Source organism: Dipteris shenzhenensis, chromosome 12 (assembly GCF_047967505.1).
Source record: "Dipteris shenzhenensis isolate YYH24624 ecotype China chromosome 12, Dip_SZ_1.0, whole genome shotgun sequence".
In the NCBI taxonomy this organism is placed as follows: domain Eukaryota; kingdom Viridiplantae; phylum Streptophyta; class Polypodiopsida; order Gleicheniales; family Dipteridaceae; genus Dipteris; species Dipteris shenzhenensis.
This window is the reverse complement of record NC_141607.1, coordinates 23,304,402-23,313,211: the sequence shown is the minus strand read 5'-3', so window position 1 is coordinate 23,313,211 and position 8,810 is coordinate 23,304,402. Positions and strand designations below refer to the sequence as shown.

Sequence of the window (8,810 nt, the reverse complement as noted above, 5' to 3'; positions counted from 1 at the left end):
CCCTTCTCTCTTCCTCTCCCTCTTTCCTCTTTTCCAATCTCTCCTTTCTTTCCCTCTTCTTCTCTCTTTCTTTCCCTCTTTTTCCCTCTTTCCTTTCCCTCTTCTTCTCTCTTTCCCCCTTCTCTTATGCTCATGCATAAACATAAGCATGAGCATAAGAATGCTTATGCTTATGCATGAGCATATGTCTCTTTTTTCCTCTTTTCTCTTTCCCTCTTCTTTTCTCTTTCCTTTCCCTCTTATTCTCTCTTTCCCCCTTCTCTTATGCTCATGCATAAGCATAAGCATGAGCATATGCTTATGCTTATGCTTATGCATGAGCATAAGAGAAGTAGACATATGCTCATATGTCTCTTTTTTCCCCCTTCTGTTATTCTCTCTTTCCCCCTTCCCTCTTTCTCTCCCTCTTTTCTCTTTTCCAATCTCTCCTTCCTTTCCCTCTTCTTCTCTCTTTCTTTCCCTCTTTTTCCCTCTTTCCTTTCTCTCTTCTTCTCTCTTTCCCCCTTCTCTTATTCTCTCTTTCCCCCTTCTCTTATTCTCTCTTCTTTCTCTCTTCTTCCTCTTCTCTCCCTCTTCTTCCTCTTCTTCTCTCTTCTCCTCTTTTCCCCTCTCCTCTTCCTCTTCTTTCTCTCTTCTTTCTCTCTTCTTCCTCTTCTCTCCCTCTTTTTCCTCTTTCCTTTCCCTCTTTCCTTTCCCTCTTCTTCCTCTTCTCGTCCACTTCCTCTTTTCCCTCTTCTTCCTCTTCTTTCCCTCTTTCCTTTCTCTTCTCTTTCCCCCTTCTCTTATTCTCTCTTTCCCCCTTCTCTTATTCTCTCTTCTTTCTCTCTTCTTCCTCTTCTTCTCTCTTCTCCTCTCTTCCCCTCTCCTTTCCCTCTTCTTTCTCTCTTATTTCTCTCTTCTTCCTCTTCTCTCCCTCTTCTTCCTCTTCTTCCTCTTCCTTTCCCTCTTCTTCCTCTTCTTTCCCTCTTTCCTTTCCCTCTTCTTCCTCTTCTCCTCCCCCTTCTCTTTTCCCTCTTCTCTCCCTCTTCTTCAGATTTCTCTTCCTCTTCTTCCTCTTCCTCTTCCTCTTCCTCTTCTTCCTCTTCTCTATTTGCCTATGCTTATGTTTGTTTTTTTGTTTTTTGTTTTCGTGTTTGTGTTTATGTTAGACATGGGATCACGTCGCTCATCCGACGAGTACGGACAGCCTCGCAGGAGGAGAGCTCACGATCTATATGCTCCAGAGGACTTTGATTCCTCTCAGGCGACTACCCCGAGGACTACCCTTGGTCTGATTCCTCTCGGACGTAGCACTACGACTACCCCTGGTCGGACTCCTCTTCCACGTAGCACTGCGACTACCCCTCGGGAAACTCCTTTACTAGCCACGTATGGCTTTGTCGGGAGTCCCGACGAGTTTGTAGTGGAGATGAGTGATGAGGAGGCAGCGAGATTCTTCTCTCTGCTATCTCAGAGGACCTCAGTAATTCCCTCCCCTACACCGATGGCTGGACGTACTGCCCAGCCATCCCCTCGTGCCCCTTCGACTGAGGGGTCATCACCTGCGCATGCCTCTCGTAAGGGAAGGAAGAGTAGGAAGGGCAGCTTATGTTGTGCTGACTCGGGAGATGTAGACGAGTCAACACACTCACATTCCTACAGGTCTCCACTTGGTCCGGATACACAGTATCAGTCAGGTCCCTTGCCCTCTGCTACTCCCACTGCTACTCCTCGCTCTGGAAGCACTCGCACAGCTTCCACTCCTTCTGACTCTGCTACCATCAGTCCTCCTTACTCATCAGGGGATCTCTCCTATCAAATCATAGCTGCCGGAGAGATAATAGAAGATAGAAAGGGCAAAGAAGTGATGGCCACCGTGAGGCGGTTCATGAGCCATCACTTCAAGAGTAGCATTGCTACCGATTGGTGGTATCAAGATGACCAAAAGAAGCAGGCGGTCATCGATGAATTAAAACAAAAATACCCTAACCCGCCAAATTGGGAGCTTAATGAGAATTATATGTGAGAGCGCATGGGTTTGGTCTTGAAGCATCGTAGATCAACCTTGCGGACTTCCATCACAAAGGGGTTGGCTAAACCCAGCTGGGTAGACAAAGTTGATTGGAAGTTCTTCAAGAAGTAGAATAGGGACCATCCCAAATTGTTCGAGGGTCAGAGGAGGGCTGTGAAGAGACGGCTGGACGTCGTAGGTACTTCGCACTTTAGTGCAGGCGGACGGTTGGCGTTCGAGGCAACCGTGGTAAGTCTACTTCTTCTCATTTAATGTATTGTTCTATTTGTTTTACTACATATTACAGGCACTTTAGCTTACTCTAACTCTCGTAAATTAGATCCACAGCAAGCTGTGATGGGTCGTCTTCCTACAGATGCAGAGATGCGACATGCATTTCGGATAAGAATAAAGCCGTGGTTTATTGAGCAAGAGGCAATGCGAGCGACGGTCGATTGGGCTGAGGTGGCTGCTCGCACGGTATAAGTTTACTCCTACTTGTAATCTCACTTTTTAAATTGTTTTATTCTTTAAGTTCCAATCTAATTTTCGATTTATATGGTTCACTCTTAGGGTCAAAGCTCAAGCGTCCCATCATCGGAGGCGAGCAATCACCAAGGCTAGGGATCAGACGCACATGACGAGGATTAAGGAGAAGGTGCAGCTCACGAGGACCAAGGAACATGCCAACAAGACGAGGATGATTCGGATTCGGATGAGTAGTAGTAGTAGTAGTGGTAGTAGCATTTTCTTTGCCCTGTATGTCATTTTGTATATCCGCTCGTTTGAGCAATTTTGTATCACCCTTTCGAAAGGGTAATTTTGTAACAAATAATATTGTATATGTTCGACATGTATATGCTTTTGTTGCTCGATCATTTCATTTGAGCGATTTTGTATCACCCTTTTCGCAAGGGAAATTTTGTTATAAAAAAACTTTGTTTTGTAATTACCAAAAAAAAAAAGGATTAGTGGGGCTAAACAGGGCCATAGCAAGCCCTGTTTAGCCCCACTAATTCTTTTTTTAAAGTTCTATCAATCGTCGCTATATAGTGACGTTTACCACTGTCGCTATATAGCGACGATTAACAGTGTCGCTATATAGCGACGTTTATCATCGTCGCTATATAGCGACGGTTCTTTTCCGACGCTTTTAGCGACTTTTATAGCGACATTTGCGCCCGTGAAAAAAAAAATTATTATAAAAAGCGTCGGTATTTTCATCAGAAAATGGCCTATGCCTTGTCGTGTTCCTTACCCCATGGGAGAGCTTGGGGACCTTGGCCATAGCTTCGCTTTGAGGGGCTATTTTTTGCACCTTCTGTGCTGCATGTTTGGTGGAGCATTCCTCCCGAGTTGCAACCTCCATCGGAGAGTTTTCTGTAGCTACATGTTTGTCTCCGCCTTCCTTCTCTTGGCAATCACGAGTGAAATGGCCACTGCATTTACAGAAATAACATGCATCTAGGAATATACCAAAGTGAATCTCAACAAAGAAATCCCAACCATTCTGGAGCTCAAGTTCGAGGACTTCGGGGGGGTTTTGTCTCCTATCCCATAGCAGACATACCTTAGGAGAGGCTCTTTTGGGTTGGATTGGCAGGAGATAGAGTACTCTGCTAAGGCTAGAAGCGACAGTGAGGAGCTCTGGCACTAGGATCTCGTTAAGCCTAGGGAAGTGAACCCAAAGGGGACATTCATGTTACAAGACCTCTTCTGGAGTGAAGGTTGCACTCCAAGGGATAGAGTAGAGAAGGTTCCCTCTATATCCAACCAAACTAGAGATGAGCCAGTCATGTTCGCTCACATTTTGCACAATAGCTTGAAAGAAACCTTGTCCGATGAACCGGTAATCAACAAGGGGGAGACATTGCCTTGGTATGCAGCTGCGAACCATCTTGGACATTCTTCCTCCGTTGGGACCTGACTAAGAAACAACATGAAGACACCACTGTCCATGAGACGTGAGTACTCCCGACATAAATTCTCGAGATGAACATCCACCCGCACCTTAACCACTTTTCGAGGCGTTCCGAGTTAGCAGCTTGGACTCTCTCTTTCGGATGTTAATGCGCTGCAAATCGTGCTCTAGGCATGCGAGCTCGACAATTGCATGTCCTTCTGAGCCTGCTTTAAGTGCATCGGCAAACGAGCCTGGCATCCCTCCGTCTTCTTCGTCCACTTCATCGACCCTCTAAACCTTCTTGGCGGCAGCGGATTCTACGGGCTAGGCTCTTCTGGCTTCCACATTATGCTTCCTCTCTGTAGACATCTCGAAGCTCACTCCAGCTAACTGGAGTTCACCGGAGTTCCATCCATCACCCAGGATAGCAATCGAAGAACGGTTGGAGTCGGGCCTGGAGAGCAAACAAGAATCATGTTGTTAACAATAGAATTGTATTGTAAACAACATGATGGTTGGGTGGGAAAATGTCCTAAGGGACGAAGCATCATGAATCTCCGAGATGCTTTAATTTGCCTCCATCCAATGGAATTGCCCCCAAATGTAACACATGGCATCTCCCCAAGGGAGAGTCTCCTTTCCCCACTCAGAAAATGGCTCTCGGACTGCTCATGTGCTCTCTATGTCTTGAGGCCCCACTTGCGCTACTCCTCTTCCCATCAGTGTTCACGAAAAACCGGGGTTTAGTGTCAGGTGAGCGGTCACAAAAACCTGCACTTTTTGCAAATATAGTTATAAAATGCGTGAAAACCTCTAAATTTATGAAATTCTATCTCCAATTTTCAGGCTTGGAGGTTTTTTGAATTTTAACAAGAAATATTTTCCGACCTTGCGATGTCCCAAAGCGACATGCGACAGCGGGACGTGCCAAAAGTTTTCAGAATGGTTCACAGTCAACCGCACGTGTCGAAACCTCCAACGTACATTTAATTCACAATTGATTGATTGATTTCAGAGTCCAGATTCCAGACAGCTCTCCATCATGCAGTGTGTGTTGTGGTCTCTTCCCAAGTTCCCATCTTTCACACAATTGCTCAACCAGCTCAATGCGCAATGCATGCACTCCGACGTTCTATAAAAGCTTGCTCATCTTCACACAAATCTCATCTGCAAGCAAGTTCCCTTCTATGTTGTTTCTCACTCCCTATCGCAATATATCCGAGCCTAGCACAATGCTTCTGCTTCTCCATCGTTGATAGCATCGACCCTCATGATAGCCTGTTATCGATCTTTCCTATCAGTGATAATCTATATCAGCAGCCATGTTGCCCGTATCATTGGATTCTAAGGCGCCGCGCCAGCCCGGCACCAGCTATTCCAAGAGCCGACTCGGTTATGAGCGTGTTGGTCCTCACGACGACCACTCGCATGCCGTGATTTACCGCTATGCATTGCTCGGTACAGATCCTCCCACTGCTTGCCCTCGTGAGAGTCTTCTTCAGTTCTTCTATCCCAGCCGCCCTGTGCTGGACCAGCGATCAAAAGAGCCACATCTGCCGCAGCTGGAATCTATCCACAAGCGTCAGCAGCGGCGGGATGTATTTTTGCTTGCCTTTCAAGCGGTGCAGCAACTCCCACACACCGATAAGTGGTCCTATTATCAGATCGCGGGCATTCACGGCCTTCCTTATGAGCCGTACGATGGTGATAAAGGTTCCTGGTTCCCGCGTGCAGCAAACAAATGGTGGGGGGGATACTGCCAGCATGGCTCCCCGTTGTTCCCGACCTGGCATCGCCCTTACGTGATGCTGTTGGAGCAATCTATCATCCGTCAAGCCCGTCTGCTGGCCGAAACACTATTTCAAGACAATAAGGAGAAAGAGGTGGTGACCAAGATCGCAGATGAGCTTCGTATTCCATATTGGGATTGGGCCAATCCCAGCACTCGCCTGTTGGGAATTCCTGATGTATTCACCTCCATGGAGATCCCGTTGCTGTACAAATGGAAGTCCTTCCCTACAAGGAAAATTCCCAACCCTCTCAAGTCCTTCGTGTCGCCCACGGCTGTCGGTACGCCCTATGCATCCTCGGATGTCTATAACCCTCATGCCAAGCCTCTTTACGAGGTTCCGCCGGAGGGAATTCCTTTTTTGCCTGCGGGCTATCCTACCGTTCGTCATGTGAGTCAGACCGATCGGCTAAGCTTGACGGTGATGCGGAACGCCTCGTCGACTCTCGTAGAAGGAGTTCATGCCATGCTCAGACATAGCGATTGGCTCTCCTTTTCTAATCACTACTGGAATGAATCAACCCACGGGCAAGTAAAGGTTATGATTATGGCCATTACTCCTCCCTGGAGCTGGTGCACGATGAGGTTCACGACACTATTGGAGGTCCAGGGGGGCAGATGTCGTATCCTGATTGCGCTGGCTTCGATCCCATCTTCTTCTTCCATCATGCCAATGTGGATCGTCTCGTGGCGCTGTGGCAATATTGCTATCCAAACGCATGGATCGACGACAAGGTGCAAACCATCTGTGACGGAACATACACCATCAAACCAGACACGCCTGCCACCTCCGACACCGATCTCACACCCTTCCGACGTTCCCAAAATGACTATGAATTTGTATCCTCCAATGATGTTCGCATCGTGGACGTAGACTGTGGATACACGTATCCTGAGCTCCAAACTGCTCGAACCGAGGATTGGCCCCCTTGCAAGATGTTGCTCCACCTCTTGGAGATGTACAAGCCACCTGAGCATTTCGTGCACAACTGGACTCTCGTGTTAGAGAACATCGTCAAGGGCATCTTCAATGTCCCCTACTGCATCCGGGTGTTCCTCGATAAGCCTGACGCCACTGGGGACACTCCTTTGTCCAATCGTCATTTCGCAGGCCAGATTAGTGTCTTCGCCCGATCAAGTAGTGCCATGTGCGCCAATTGTGAACAGCGTCCCTGCATGAGAGCAAACCTGAGCCTCACCAAAACAATGGTCCGATTGGGTATTACAATTGCCCCCGAGAAGCAGCCCGACGGTTCTTTTGACAACCCATTGAAAGGTAAAGATGCAATCACGTTAGTGTACGTTAATACAAGAGGTGATCAACTACATCCAGAAGACGTCGGTTGGGAAGGCCCGAAGCTATTTGTTTATTAAGAGGAAGGTGTGGAGGGTGAAGAGTACATCGAAGTGTTTCGTCGAGATGTAAAGCAGTACCTTATAGATATAGATCCTCAACGCAGATGGACTAGTCCGCCTGCCTTACCCGCCGGTCAACTACATAAGTTTGCGCTCTAGCTGATCATCCACGTCTCCATCTGTTGCTCATGCGACTTCAGATGGACAAATTTTTGAGCACGTAAACAAAGCACAGACGCCTAGCCTCTGTTCACAGAGACGGAACGGTCATGAGTGCAGTCCCAACGGTTAGCACAGATACACACGGTGTACGCCAACCGTTGTTAAGAATAAAGCTCGTCCTCTTTTTCTCTTTTTAGAGTAAAAATGAATGTTCGTCTCTGTTTATTCTATGTCAAGCGTTCTGTTTCACAATAACTTAATTTCCACCCATCGTGGAAGATCACTAGCACGATCTTATTGATTACGTCGTGAACTAGTTATCCTAGGTAGTTTCTTTCATAGATGCATTGCTCGCTTACTCACTATAATGCAATGTGAAAGTTATAGCTGTGATATATGGCACGATAGATTAACTCCAACATTCACGCCATACTCATTCCATTGCCAAGATTTTGGATAGAGACATAAAAATATAATCTTACAAGGACTCTTGAACAATTTCTTCTTTGTTGTACAATTTAATGTATGGTGTGCTGAAAATTTCCTTGCATATATAGAGTCTATTGAGTGATCTGACCAACATGCATAAGAGGTTCATCTTTATATATTTGGTATTGATACGTTTGTCCAAATTTAATCTTGAGAACCATACAGTGCTTATTTCTTTTAGTTGCAGGTGAATATTGTTGAATTTCTTCATTGTCTTTTCAAGGTTTTTTGACTAGGGTGTTTCTTTAAACATATCAATCACCTAACAATGTAAGGTCTATGTTTTTGTTGATATTTTGCACTATGTTTTCTATGGATGTTGCCAATTTCCCCCATGACACTATTGTCTTTGTCACAGATTTTGTTGAAAATTATTTATTTCAAGAACAAGATAAGATACAAAGTGCTCACTGGTACAGCAAGCAGATAACAATTCTTGTGCATATCACATACAATCATTTGCTTAATTCTCTTACACGCTTGATGCCAATCTGCTTGCTGACTCACAAGAGTCCAAGTCAGTGCAACACACATACCATTTCTACATTTTAGATGATAGGGCACATGACACCTTATTTGTGAAGCATGCTTTTCTACTGCATTGGGAATGTCTGAAAAAGGAAACTCCCCATGTAGAAAATATAAAACAACATTGGGTGTGGTCAAATGGTGCTGCCTCTCAATTTAAATTAGCTCGTGGAGTCTACTTTGTGTCAAGGTTCAAATCCCTAACATGATGTGGAATTTCTTTGCGTCTAGCCATGGCAAGGGTGAAGCTTTGATAAAAACATCCCTGTCGGAGAGCCTCTGAAGGAGGTAAGGGTGCACCAATGGCTTCTGGAGAAGGATCCGTACCTAAAGGCTTGAAGGGGATATGGTGTACTCGCTGTCGCAATCCTGGTCACTCCGCAGTCGAGTGTGCTCTTAACGTGAATTGGTGTGCGATTTGCTTGACTAATACACACAACACGGTGGCATGCCATTACAATGGGCACAGCCAGAGAGCGGTTGGTCTGCAGCAATATGTGGCTGCATCTTTTATGCAAGAAGAGCCATAGCATGCAAGCATTCTAGCCACATCAACAGAAATTCCAGCAAGGCGGAGGCGACAGTGGCCGTGG

The 8,810-nt window shown here is 46.1% G+C and overlaps 1 pseudogene; it reads left to right on the top strand.

Moving 5' to 3' along the window:
* The first annotated feature begins 5,215 nt into the window (after positions 1–5,215).
* LOC147895992 (polyphenol oxidase 1-like) lies at positions 5,216–7,107 on the top strand (annotated as a pseudogene).
* Positions 7,108–8,810: the final 1,703 nt, after the last annotated feature.